Below are 14441 nucleotides of genomic sequence, written 5' to 3'. Positions count from 1 at the left end.
TTGATTGTCTGAATATCAAGGATCAAGATTATTTATTGTCACCATGTGTTGCCATAGTAAGCTTTTTTTTGAGACAGACACCAGCTCAGGTTGCACACAGATTACATATAACACGCAGGCGAAACAAAACATGTTTCCACTCAGTGCTTAAAAAAAAGAAATCAGTTCATTGCACAAACCAACATACTTTTTGAGAAGCTTAAAGCGTGCAAGTAGTCTTTAGGGTCTGATAAGACTCATATCTGATTTCAAAAAGTCGAGTAGCAGTCCCTTTGCGAACGATATGAATTACTCTCTCTCTCTCAATGCACTCATGGCCGCAGTAAGTACTGTGAGATAATTTTAGGATTTCATTTTACAGAACTGTGCAATCTGCATAGATTGATGTTCAGACAGATATTCCCAGAGAAATTAGAGTGTGCAAATAGGCATTACCAGTAGTGGGACTATAACATGTGACAGACCACAGACTTCTCAGCAGGCGATGATGTCCCTTACATCTTTTGGAAAGAAACTGTTTTTGTTTCTATTGGTTTTTGATTTAATGTTTCTGAAGCATTTACCTGATGGAAGAGCGTCAAACAGTGTCAAACAGTGACCGGGTTTGTGGGATCAGTGGCAATGTGTCTGGCCCTTCTCTGGACTCATGCTGCATGCATAAATTGTGTCCAGATCCTGTAGATGGCATCCCACAATCCTGTGTTGTCCTCACCCCTCATAAATTCTTCCTCTCCTGCACTGTGCAGCTCCCATGCCACACTGTTATGCTAAGACACAAAATGCTTTCTGTAGCTCTGTAAAAGTTTGTTAACAGCTTACTGGAAAGCCCAATCCAGAGACATTGTGGGCCTTCCTGAATGCTCAGGAACTTTATACTGTCCACACACTGCACTATTTCCTGCTGTATGAAGAGTGGGGTGTGTTCAGTCTTCCTGGACCTCCTGTAGTCTACTATGACCTCCTTGGAGTTGCTGGTGTTCAGAATGAGGTTGTTCCTGGAGCACCGACGTGTCAGATAGTGGATCTCCTCTCTATATTGGGTTTTATCATTGCTGTAAATGAGACCCACCACAGTTGTGTCATCTGACAATTTCACAACCATGTTTTTGGGGTGGATGGCAGAGCAGTCTTGGGTGAAGAGAGTGAAAAGAGGAGAGCTGAGGACACAACCCTGCAAGATTCCAATGTTAGAGCCAAAAGGATCAATCAGGCAGATGTGTGTTTCCCATTCCACACCACCTGGGGCCTGTTGCTGTGGAGGTAACTAAGCCAGGAGCAGAGCGGTGAAGATAATCTCAGGTTGTGGAGCATCGGGCCAACATGTCTTTTGTATTTCAGGAGGATCCTCTCAAAGCACTTAATGATAACCGGGCTCAGAGCAACATGACAGTAGTCATTGAGCCAGGTGGTGGTTGTTTTCTTGGGAATGGCACAATGATGGAGGACTTCAGGAATGCAGGGACCATTGAGAGCTGCAGGGAGAGATTGGAGATGTCCAAAAAGACCCTTGCTAGTTGAGCAGTACATGATTTTAGCATCTGATCTAACACCATGTCTGGACCTGCAGCCCTGTTGGTGTTGACTTTCTTTAAGGAGCAGGTCACTTGGTGGAGCTGCAGGACGAGAGGCTGATGGTGCTCCTTTGACTGGAGAAGATGTTCAGGCACCCTGCTGCTTGGAGAGTCAAAGTGTGCAAAGAAGCTGTTTAAGGTGTCAGGGAGATCTGGGTCATTGCTGAGATGCTGGTGACTGTGCTTATAGTCTGTGATGGTCCTGATGCCTCTCCACATGTTGCGTGGGTTATTGGTGCTGAAATGGTCTTCCATGTGCGGTTTGTCCCTGTGCCTTGGCTTCTGGATGTAAGCCAGTCTGTCAAATGATCTAAATTCTGCATCCTTCAGCAGGGACCACACTGTGCAGTCTATCCATGGTCTCTGCTTAGGAAACATTCTGATTGCCTTTATGGGTAGGACAGTGTCGGTGCAGAAGGAAATATAGCACAGCACAGATGATGTATAATCGTCTAGGTCTGCTCCCTCTTTAAACGCTCCTCAGTCGATGTGTTCGAAGCAGTCCTGTAAAACTGAGCTGGCCTCTTCAGTTCAAACAGAACAGAACATGTAGTGACAGGGATTCCCCTCCCCTACCTGTTGCTATGCTGGATTGTCACCGGGCTCAAAAAAGGCCCAACGCATTTATTTTGCTCACAAAAAAGACACATTTTGGTTTCTGGAAATATCTCCAGTCACAAAAAACACATAACATTCTTGGCACGGCAGCTAAAGAGACCACAACCATTACTGTTATTGAAGAGCTAAATCAGATTTTTTTCTTCAAAGTAAGCTTCTGTGAAGTTACCAGTAAAGGCTCCTCTAAATATTGTTGACAGATGTCATATTACTCTGTGTTTGGAGAAAAGTCAGGAAATCTTCAGATCAGCAGAAGGCCAACAACTAGTCAGACATACTCTGCTTTGAAGACAAACACATGTTAAACTAGTTGCTTTTTTCAGCTGAACAGCCTCTCTGTTGCAAGCTAACGTTTCACTGGCATAGGATGCTCCCTGTACCAATCTGCATCCTGTGCCCATATGATGCACCAAGAAAAAGATTAAAGAACTCTCAAACTAGGGTTTCAAGAACAAAATTATATCTTTAAGTTCTTTCAAGCCTGAGAAAGACAACTAATTTCTCTCATCTCTTTGAGTGTGCTCAGACCTTAAGTCCATCAAGAGTGGAATGCATTCTTTAGAACTCATGCCAGGTTGTAATTTGTGCAACAGCATCAGAGGTAGGATGTTCCTGTGCTCGTACAGGTAACGTAGTTCAAAAATGTTCCCCACTGACCTACTGTTGGCAACCTCCACTAATGTAGATATTAGATATTTATTACGCAGTGATTTTGCATTGTGCCTGGCGGATATAAGCATTCTCCGTTTGAGTTGATTTAAATCACTAAAATGAGGTAATATGAGGAATCTATCCAACTAGCGGTTAGCCTTCCACCTTTAATTAAAAGCAAGTTTACATTCTAGTTTCAAACTATTACTACATTGAACATTTTGTATTGAAATGTATTTATCAAAATAATAAAATAATTCTGTAGGTAATATTAATACACTGCTGATAATAATAATAATAATAATAATAATAATAATAATAATAATAATAATAATAATAATAATAATAATAATAATAATAATAATAATAATGGTACATCGTGTCTGCAATAGTCAGAATTTTTTTTTTCTGTTTTGCCTAAAAATTATTTGAACGTATTGTAAATGTTTACATAAAATGTTTGAGTCAATGCGACATTACCAATACATTTTGACACAAGATCATCCTGACATAAGAATATCATACTAACCCTTTATTCTACCTTTTGTCTTTGTATGCGTACCTATTGATTTATACCTATAACACATTTTCTTCTCAGGTGTATGGGACCGGTAACATTATTCTCGTAATTTTTATGCTCATAAAATAATTCTGTAACCCCTCCTCCTCTCATTGAGGTTACTGTCATTCCAGAAGAAGACAATTTGCCATCAGAACAGAATAGGATATAAAGGTTTTATCACAGGATAAGGTGGCGACTCAAAAAAAAAAAACTATGCATTGATTCATGGTGACCTCTTCAATAGAGAGGAAAAGAGAATCGAAACTTTGCCAATGAAAGTCACCCAAACTATATCCGAGCCAGTTCCCCTCACTGCAGAGGTCAAGCGTTCTGTCCTTTCCTTTATTTGTCACCCATCTGTGTATCTCTGGGAGTTGGCTAGCTTTGGACTTAGAATGTCCTTTACAAATCACTGGGCATGTATTATTTTATACGTTTTCCAATTCCAAAAGGTGAACAATGATTTCAAAATAATACTAATAAATCTGCAGGTCATTTTTGCCCTTTGGGGTCAATAGATATGCTTCACCTTTACACATTTTATTTATTTCCTCTGATCGCCACGCGCTCTTTCCTCTCTGTCTGACAGAGTTCTTACTGCCTGAGTCAGACGACATTTCTCAGTACAAATGAACCCTGCCGAAGAATGTGGGGGCATAACACTGAGAGAAAATAGTAACGGTCCGAGTGCGATGCCTCTGAATAAATCATGGGCTTGAGAACAAAGACTTCCTGCAGGTTGATCAGCAAAGCCGGTTTAAATCTCTTTTTAATGCGCTAAGACCTGCAAAATGTATCAACCTGGCTGCATTAAACTCAGCTTAACATTTACCATGATGGGGAACCTTGTCTGAAGGAGCTGTTAATTCCTCATTTATTCTCCGGAAAAGGACACTCTCTAAGGTGTGCTGAGTTAATCTCTATTAGTTGATGACACTGTGAGTTTTTCCTTCCATTTATCTGTGGGCTGGAGATGCAGGTGGTAACCGTAAGGCTCTCGTTGTGGCCTTTATCATAGCTTTTTGTATGACTAACTCAAAACATCCAAAGATGATAAATAACGTTCTTAACATATAGCTATTTTGATTGGAAGAATATTAAACGAAAATCAACACACTTGCTCATAACTTCCTAAGCAAAACATAAAAAAATGAATGCTGTGTAGTCAGATTTATACCAGTCCTTTGGAGGTCTCAGGTCATGTGAAGACCTTCAAACTATTTCCTGTAATTTATTCTTAAAAGCCATCACATGGTAGCCTAATCATTTGTAATTTTCAGTGGAAAAATGTGCCACTCAAATTCAGGCCTTCTCTTCATGGAGCCCCCTGAACTGGAAGGCTACAATACAACATAAAAAAACCCGAAATAAAACAGGGTATTGAAAGTGTCTGTCAGAACTTCTGTTCGCTTCATGTCTGGGTCTGAGTATTTTAACAAGGACATAAAATACGCTGGGAACAGGACATTTTGCCCAGAGACTGGACATTTAACAAGATATTCTGATATTAAAAACCCATGATATTTCTCATCAAAATGACACCTGTCTTTCAAACCACATTGTATTGGCTGCAAGCATGGCTTCTTAAGCCTAAGTAAGGCTACAGTGTTAACATGGAACCTGCAGGTGAAGGGGTTTTAACCTCGACGTTCCGCATCTACTACTTAAACTGCTATTTTGAAGCAAAAAGGAGGTAGTTCTTGATTTGTTGCTTTGGTTCATCAAGCTGGCCAACATGACTCATTATGAAAGTACTGAAGAAGCCGCTTCTACTTTTGAATCAATGATTTTGTAGATTTTTGGATATTTGGTGTGGGGAAAATGTGACAGACAACACGCAAACAGTTTGTAAGTTGCACAAACTGTGCGATTGTTGCGACTGGCTAACCGTGACCAACAGGATTAAAGTGTGCATCTGCCTCCAAGGTGTCTAAACTAAAGCGCTGTTTTAATGTTTTTAATGAATCTAGGTTGTATTTATTAATTATGTCTAGTTAGATATATAAGATATATAGAGTACTTAGACTGATCTAACCTGACAACAGATTCTGTCAAACACTTTTTACCATTCATGACATCTCTATTTGTTTAATGAAAAAATAGAAAGGGAACATATTTATATCTAAAACAATTTAGGGACACCTTGGAATTAGACAAGAATAAATACCACATTTGAAGAAATCAAACCTGACCTCTAGACTGAGAAGGTCCTTTAAAATAGAGTTTGTGATTAGTGAAACTTTACTATATTGGTAAAAGTGATTCTCTCCTAGATATAGCCATTAGCTGAGCTTTTACTGCAACTAACTTGTCATGGTTTTCAGGCGACGAGCCCACATGCAGATACGATTGGGAAGCAAAGCACAGTTTTAAGATGTTTATTTTGGAAACAGGCAGGTCTACGGACGGAACTACAGGCGATTCGGCTGGGTCAGAACGTCACGGCAGGAGAGTCTGCAAGAGAGAGGGAGTGAGTAACTCTGAAAGGAGAACCAGGAGAACTGCTAGAAGTTGCGCTGCTTACCATTGGGCTGGGCGGACCTAACCGGGAAGAAGTAGCGTCGGGAGTACTCTATGATTCTACTCAGCTGGAGATAGGCGGCTAGTGGCTGAGGACGGCTGATGTTACTGGTGAGGGATCCTGAGCGAGCCTCGTCGGCAATGGTGACAGATGGATTGACCAGAGTGAGAGCAGAACCAGCAGAATCCGGGAGAGGGGATCTCAGGCCTCGCTGGGTAACATCCAGGAAGTATGAGGGGAGCGCCAGAGCAAAATCTGAGCTGACGGATTCTGCAGGTCTGTTTCTTCGGACTAGACGTCAAGACAGGTGAGTGCTTCCAAGCACCAAAAAACTGAGACAAAAAACAGGGAGAACCAAAATTAGTCAAAGTCAAAAGAGCGAAAAACTCACAAGCTGGTTTCCAAGAGTTGGGACAGAGGCCACGTCGTACCACGACTGGTTAAGGCTCTGGCGTCTTCCATCTGTCCGCGCTCTGCTTAAGAAGCCACAGGAAGCCGCCTGCAACGAGCTGCAGGTGTGGGCCATGCCTCCTCAGCCAACTAGACACACCTGAGGAGTAGAGTTAGAGCAGAGAAGCACAGAGAACCCTGACAACTGTATTTGTGCTCTTTTGTCTTCTAGACCCAAGCCCTGGCTCAGAGCCTATCTACTTAGCTGGGGTTCTTTCCTAGACACTATGGAGCTACTCGTATTGGTGAAGATTCTCAGTCACCCAACGACTCGCCATTGCTGGGGTATTATTATCTTTTACTTTTATGCAGCTCCTCTACCATTACCCTCTGTAACATAGAAAGTATTCCTGGATCAATGCGGATGTGTTCTTTCTGAGTCTCTGCTCTGTCTTCTCTAGCCCCCAGTGGCAGCAGGCTGTTCACACTAAGCCTGGTTCTGCTGGAGTTTTGTGGGGGTCGGTTGGTGGGTGGATGACTGTCCACTGTCCACTGTGGTTACATACTCATCCAGGAGTGAATTATGCAAGTAAATGGCTTGCTGGGTTTCCTTAGATAGAATTGTTTTTAATAATTTTTGTGATTTGATAGAATTGACTCTGTAAAATGCCTTGCGATAACACATGTGCTGAATTGACTGAAATTAATTAATATTTTTCTTTAAAATCTAATTTTCTTATAACAGTATTTTATATAAAGTGGATGTTTCATTTCCCTCCTACCTGAGAACCCCTTTAAAATATTTGACGGTTGCATTTCTTTTCCGAATGCAAGAATACTGCTACGATTTCTTTTCAGAAAACACAGAAACACCTGGTAAACTATTACCGTCACGTTTTAGGGCTGTCGCAGACCCAAATCGCAACAGGATTGAGGCAGACGCATGACGGAGAAAGATTTTAATCAAGGACTGATAAATTACAGGACATGCGCAAAGCACGCGGGAGCTAGGGAGAAACGGTAGAATCCAACAGCGAAGAAACAGACCCCAGGAACTTAAATACTGTGGAGATGTAATGATCAACATGGAAACCAGGTGAGTACGATCAAATGAATGCCAAGCTGCTCGGGGAAGAATCAAAGCGGGGATCTGAGATTAATAGGTAGCAGGGGCGGTTCTAGACAGGGGCCAACAGGGGCCCATGCCCCTGTAGAAATGGTCCTGGCCCCTGTTATGGCCTCTGTACTAAAGACATAACATTAAATACACTTCTTCTAATTATTTGCAATGGCAAAGAAACCATAACTGATTGGTCACTTTGACCAATTTTATTTTTTACCTATACAGTTTTCCTCCAAGAAGAATTTAAAAATTAAGATGTTTCACGTTTAGCTTTATGCACTGCAAAAAGGGAACTTAAAGTAAACACAATTTTCTTGAAACGAGTGTATTTTTCCTTGATTTGAATAGCTAAACAAGACTATTTGCCAATGGAATGAATATTTTTACCCCTGAAATAAGATAGATATGCTGCACTTAAAATAAGATGATTGAAGGTCAAGAAGATTTTAAGTGCAAAAATCTTGTTCCATTGGCAAATAGTGTTATTTACCTGCTCAAATCAAGGAAAAATACACAAACTTTAAAAATTTTTACTTACTTTGTGTTCCCTTTTTGCAGTGTAGCCGTATTGAGCTGGGGGTAAAGTTTTCATCTGCATGATCAGGGGTCTAAAACCTGCAGTTCCAGAGCCACAAGTGGCACATTTAATATTATTACACAGTTAAATATTGCCATTTTATTGTTTCATTTTTTTTGTTCTGTGCCCCTGTGAAAAAACACTGGCCCCACCTTGGCCCCCCTGGTAAATTTGGTCTAGAACCGCCCCTGATAGGTAGAGAACGGCAACATGGAAACTAAGTGCACACAAGTGAGAACAAAAAACACCAACAGCTGTGGATCCTGACAATTATTATACAGAATACACAAACAAAATACGCAGTTCTTAAAAGGTCAATTTCTGATGATTCCCAAAAAATGTCTTATCAAATGATATTGTGATCATTTTTGGAGTTAGCAGAAATCCTTATTTATTTTTAACTCTAACCAACAATATAACTTATAGCTTTTTATTTTTGCCCCTTTTTATTTTTGGCCATGTAATTCTCAAATCTACAAGGTTTTTTTCAGTCTTTTTGAACCAATTGTTTTTTTTTAAATTACATAAACGCAACTTGCACAATTTAGGTATTTTGTGTAATTTCCGCTTCAAACAAACTGTTGATGGGGGAAGTTTAGCAGTAATGAGATTTATGAAGTTGGCCTCGCCTTTTGAGAATTACATGGTCTAACAATTGAATGGACTCTGTCTTCTGTTTAATCAGCTCTTTTCAGACGAAGGTCATCTGGAAACATCCAGACCTGTACCACAGATATTAACCTGTTTTTAATCAGAAAGGCCTCATCTTAAACATCTGTCCTGTTTTTTTTTTTTTTTTTTTTTTTCAGGCCTAGTCATTAACCCTTTCAAGAATCAAATCTGAGTTTGACAAAACTGTGGCCTGGGATAATGAGCTTCATCCCTCAGCAAGGAATGCAAAAATAAATGGAGCACTTTATCAAGCTGAAAATCAGAGATAGGGTAGTTAGACAGTTTGAGGTAAACCAAATCTGGGTCAGGTCCACTCCAGGAGACTGTTAGTACTTATTATTGAACAATGCCATCCTCTCTTTCTCTAGCTCTTGCTTTCTTTCTCTCTTTCCGTCTCTCCTCTCCAGCAGATCCGCTCCGATATTGACCACATGCATTACAGCGTTTGCGGAGCACGGCAACAAAAGTCCTTCATTAGAAGTTTGGGTTTCTGTAAGCATTATGGGAGGAGGTGGAGTATTGATCCATGTAAGATAGCTAACTGGAAAACACTTCCCATTGGAGCCGACTAAAGCTCATTTGGGATGCTGCTGGCAAGCTGGAGACCATTCCACATCTGTTTGTTGGACCCGAGGCGGCAGTGGGTACAGTATATTTCTCCTGCAATCAAAAGACACTGGGAAATCTATATGTGGTAATTACAAATTCATGCCACCACTGTGAAATTGAACACTTGGCATCATTATAAAGTAATGGGCACATTAGAGGGGAGTTTGCCCGCAATGATTCCCCTCTCTCGCGTGAGCATCATCAGCAGTGATCCACACAAAAAGCAATATTATCCAGTGGAATTACACAAGGGGTGATACTCAAGGAGTACCCACCACTAGGTTGCATTTATACTTCAAATAAAAAAAAAAAAAAAAACGGAAAACAGCTTAAAACAAGAGACTGCCTCAGACGTGGTTCTCCTGGTTCAGACCAAATCCCTTACTTTGCTTATCAAGCTAATTTGAAGGCCATTACCTCAAGGAGGCTTTTTATATCTCGACTACAATAGCCAATTTGTAGATGAAAATGTATGCAATGACTCGCATCCATTCTCCCCATCTGTAATGTAATTACCCCACATGCTGTAACTCCCATAAATATTCATACGTATCAAAGCATTCACAGGAGACACATTCCCCATCAAGTCTGAAGTGTCATGTGTGCTTTTATGGAAGAAAAAAAAAAACAGACTGTTTTGATATTGGACAAGAATCCCTGTGCTTTGTCCACTGCTGATAGAATGAGACTATATATATATATATATATATATATATATATATATATATATATATATATATATATATATATATATATGTGTGTGTTTATTCAGTTCATAAAAGAATACTGTCCACTTAAAAAGTGCTCATCAAGCTGGAAGGCTGCGTCATTATTTTTCAGCAGTGGACACACAAAGATGCCGAGATGAAAGGCCACATCAGCTTTTATAGTCATCTCTCAAAGACCATTTTTACAAATGTTATCCAGTCTACTTTACCAACGTTGACAGCCTTTAATCAGCGCATGAAGATTGTCCCGTCTCTGCCATATCTGCCCTGTGAAAAGACTTTGAAAGAAAACACTGTTTTTATTCATCATTAAGGATATCTGTGCAGACTTTGTTTTCCCGGCATCAAAGCTTCTCTCGTTCTTCTGTAGCTGTTCCCATCCAAATGGGGATGCTCTTAGATAAACACGCTGCCTTTTACAAGATAGAAAAACGGACTATTATTGCCAGACTTCGCTACAGTTACGATGTCACAACTCAATTAGGAGACTGACTTAACACAAGGACGCTGTCAATTTTTTAAAGATATACAGCTTCCTGTAAGTCATCTCATCGGGAGATATCCAGCATCACATAATGTGCATGCGACACAACGGGCGTTGAGATAAACCTCTTGTGATCAAAGCTCCCCTTAAGTTCGCTGTTGGTCCTTCATGTCCCCTGCAACAGTGAATAAGAATTGTGGCTCAGTCATGTGGAAATGAGCAAAGAGGGAGGCGACTGGATGGTATTTGTTATGGCCATGCTCAATGAAGCTGCTAATTGTCCTTGGCCTGTAAAGCAAACCCTACATGTCTTCTCCTTCGTTTTACTGCTGTGCTGACTCTTTATTTTCCCAAACCACCTCCACAGTGTGAGGGCACTGATGAAACCTCAAAGCAACAAGGCTCCTAATTTCTGACTTTGAATATTTTTCCAATGGCAAATGCAGCAATATGTAACTGTACTTTGTAAAGGTATGTGTATCTCCTTATTGTGTCCACATTTACTTACGTTACACCCACAAACCTCAATGTGTGGTATTGATTTTTTTATGCGATAGACCAACACACAGTAATATGTAATTTTGCAATAATAGAAAAAAAGTGTACATTATTTTATTTTTTATTTACAGATCCAATTTTTAAAATTGTGCCATAAATTCTTATTCTGCTTCCATTGAATTCAACTCTGATACTCGTAAATAAAATCTTGTCCAACCAGTAACTTCAGAAGTCACCTATAGTAATATAATGTCATTATAATAAAGGCAGACTGCTCCATTTTTTTTGCCTCAGAGGTTTGTTGGACAACATTAGTGAACAAACAGCCTCATGAAGATCAAGCAACAAACCAAGTACAGAAACATCTGGAAGATGTTGCTGTGGTCCATTGAGAGTAAAGGGGAACATTTTTGGCATGTATGCAAATTGCTGCATTGCATGACCATCCCATTTCTATCGTGAAATATCGTGGTGGTGGCATCAGCATCATACCCATACACTTTCAAAGTGTATGGGTATGTTTTTCCAAGTACTGTTCGGCACCTTATGTTTCACTTGACTGGGGATACATTTAGTCTGCAAACCCAGATTTAATCGTGTTTCCCTTATACAGCAAATAATTTAGATGGCCCTCTTTTTGCTTGGCCAAAGGTGACTGTGCTATATTAATTAGGCAAAGTCAGTTTACTGTAAAAAAGCTCAATGATTGAATGAAACTGCTCAACAAAGGTCTTCCTATTGCTGCATTTGCTTCTGGCAATCTGAAAAAAAAATACCTTTGATGTGGAACAGTGCACAATGAACTTATTCAAAGACTGAGTCACACTAGAGAGTTCTGCCAAATGTGAATATAAACCTCTTGGAAATGAAGTAACTAATCATGTATATTGCCTGTAAATACTTTATAGTTTATAGTTCTCGGGTTTTATTTTACCCTGATCAATTTTACACTGATTTGAGCTTTTACATTACCAAACTTTTATCTCCAAACTTGGGCGGAGCGCTCTTTGATGACACCGTGGTTCCAATAAGCCACACTAATATTGACGTTACTATGTTTCACTATTCAGTGTGATGCAGACTTGGAATCCTATACGCCGTATAGGTGCACGTTTCAGAATTTAGAGAATATTACAAATCAAAAATCTGTTAGCTGAAGATCTCCTCCTCGTCTGGATGTATCGGTTTTCAAACATTGCACTGTTAAATTTAAATCCATTCTGATGAGAGATTAATGTAATGTTTGTGAATGAACTCTTTCGAGAAAGTTCTTTTGATGCAATTCCTGAAGTGGAGCGGTTCATGTTTTTCAGCGACAACTACCCCTGTTGGGGACGGGAACTGCAGTGAGTTAACTAAAAATAAATGCTTGTTTTGAACATTTTATCTGTCCAGCTTAGTTTATATTATTCGGATTTTGTGGATCAACTGCTATTACCAAATAAAATTACATGTGGATTAATTAGTAACAGTGTTTTTTTTTATGATCTGAGATAGAGCGAGCATGCAGATATTGAATAGGATAGGTCCTAAGATGAATCCTTGGGGAGCCTCGCATGTGATTTTTGTGGTCTCTCATGTAAAGTTACCTAAAGGCTCAAAAAAGTCCATGTTCTTGAAGTAGGATTTAAACCAGTCAAGAGCTGTCCCAGAAAGGCTGACCCAGTTTTCCAGGTGCTCTAACAGAATGAAGTGATTGACAGTATCAATTGCTGCACTAAGGTCCAATAATACCAGCATTGTGGTTCTTCTACAGTCTGCATTTATATGGATAGCATTAAACACCTTTAGCTTTCTTTATCGTTATCCGCTGTGTCACTCAACATCAAATTGGACTCAGTTTATTCAAGACATTCTGCACTGGGCTGAACTGTTATTGAGTTGTGGAACACATCCAGCTGTTTACTGCCCATGTATGTGTGTCAAAGATACCCAACTATAGTATTTAGCAACAGAAACAGATTCTTATGAGACATAACACGTAGAAAACATTTCTAGTTTTAAACATATTGAAAAAAATGTGTTGATCCTAAACATGTCTTGGTCCCTGTTTGTTTCCCAGACATGATAGCAGCGAGTCGAGCTAGATCTGCTCCCGAATATTTTGGCTGCGGCAGACGATTAATACTCACATATGGATTGCCACTTTAGGATGACAAGCACTAATGCATGGTGCAGTGAAAATGTATAAATCTGAGGGAATCACCGGTGCCTTTCATTTTTCAGTCTAATAGCTGTAGCATTAACAGCTGCTAGTCGCTGTCTTAAAGTCATTTATTACCACCCATGTTATCCTAGTCTGCCATTTTGCTACCATAACGCCATAAATCAGGGGGGCAAGAAGGGGGCCAGCACCCCCATTCATGCCTGCCTCAGGAGAGAAATATGGAGCAGTGAAGGCTGTGCTCCATAAGCTGAGGTGGATATAACCTCAATATCTGAAAAGTAGCAATTAAAAGTATTTCGTGGCATCTGTTCTGCCTCCTGGTCAAATGCATTCAGTTTGTATTTAGCTACTATTCTTCAGTTAAGCAGGAATACCTGCTTACAGCTCAGCTACAATGCAACATGATCGGTCATTTTAATACGTCGTTTGAAGCTTCTGTATTTAAGGCCTAGCTGATATTTCCACATGATCCCATTTAAAATAACTGGTATGATGAAGCTTTTTAGGAAGGTTATAGGGCCTGGAGAGAGCAGGGGGGGGAATAAATGTTTTGGCCACAACAGCGCAATCCAATACATCCCTGTCGGGCCTGTTTGCTCCTGTGTGGCATGGCAGCACACTGCATTTAATTTACTAGTGGCTCGACTAAATGCGCCATGGGAGGCTCTCCATAATTCATGAAGGAAGAGAAAGAGAGAGGAAAACGAACATGATGAATCTACGGTTGCTATAATTCATGTATCCTCCCTCATGAAATTTCAGCTGAATGTTAATGGCTAGAGACAAAAGTGGAAGAAAAAAAAGTGGGAGGTACAATGGGGACAGGGATGGAGATCTGAGTTTATATTAGCAAGTTGGAATGTGTGGAGGTGTTTATGTGTATTCATGCAACAGAGGCATGATTTAGAGCCAAATCTAAAGCATGAAGAGGGGGGGAAAAAAAGCCTTCTCCGGCTTTACATCAATCATTGCCCGTTGAGTTCCTGTCTGTTTTTTTCTAATCTTCCTAATTAAGTTATTAACAGTTATTGGCGCTAGTTAGCCGCGTGTTTGGAAGAGACACGGGAGCAACATATTAATTCTCAGCAACTCACCTTCGAGGATTAAGCAAAACAAGAATATAAAATTGAACAATCTCTGCGTAGCAATCAAAGATAAAAGGTAATGACTAACAAAAGCTATATTGACTTCACAAGGGCAAATAGGAAACATTCTCACACTCCCACATGCATGCACATGCACACTCCAACAAACACAAACTAATCTGAGA

The sequence above is a fragment of the Fundulus heteroclitus genome, chromosome 21 (genome assembly GCF_011125445.2).
Source record: "Fundulus heteroclitus isolate FHET01 chromosome 21, MU-UCD_Fhet_4.1, whole genome shotgun sequence".
Lineage (NCBI taxonomy): Eukaryota > Metazoa > Chordata > Actinopteri > Cyprinodontiformes > Fundulidae > Fundulus > Fundulus heteroclitus.
Note: the sequence above shows the minus strand (reverse complement) of the source record.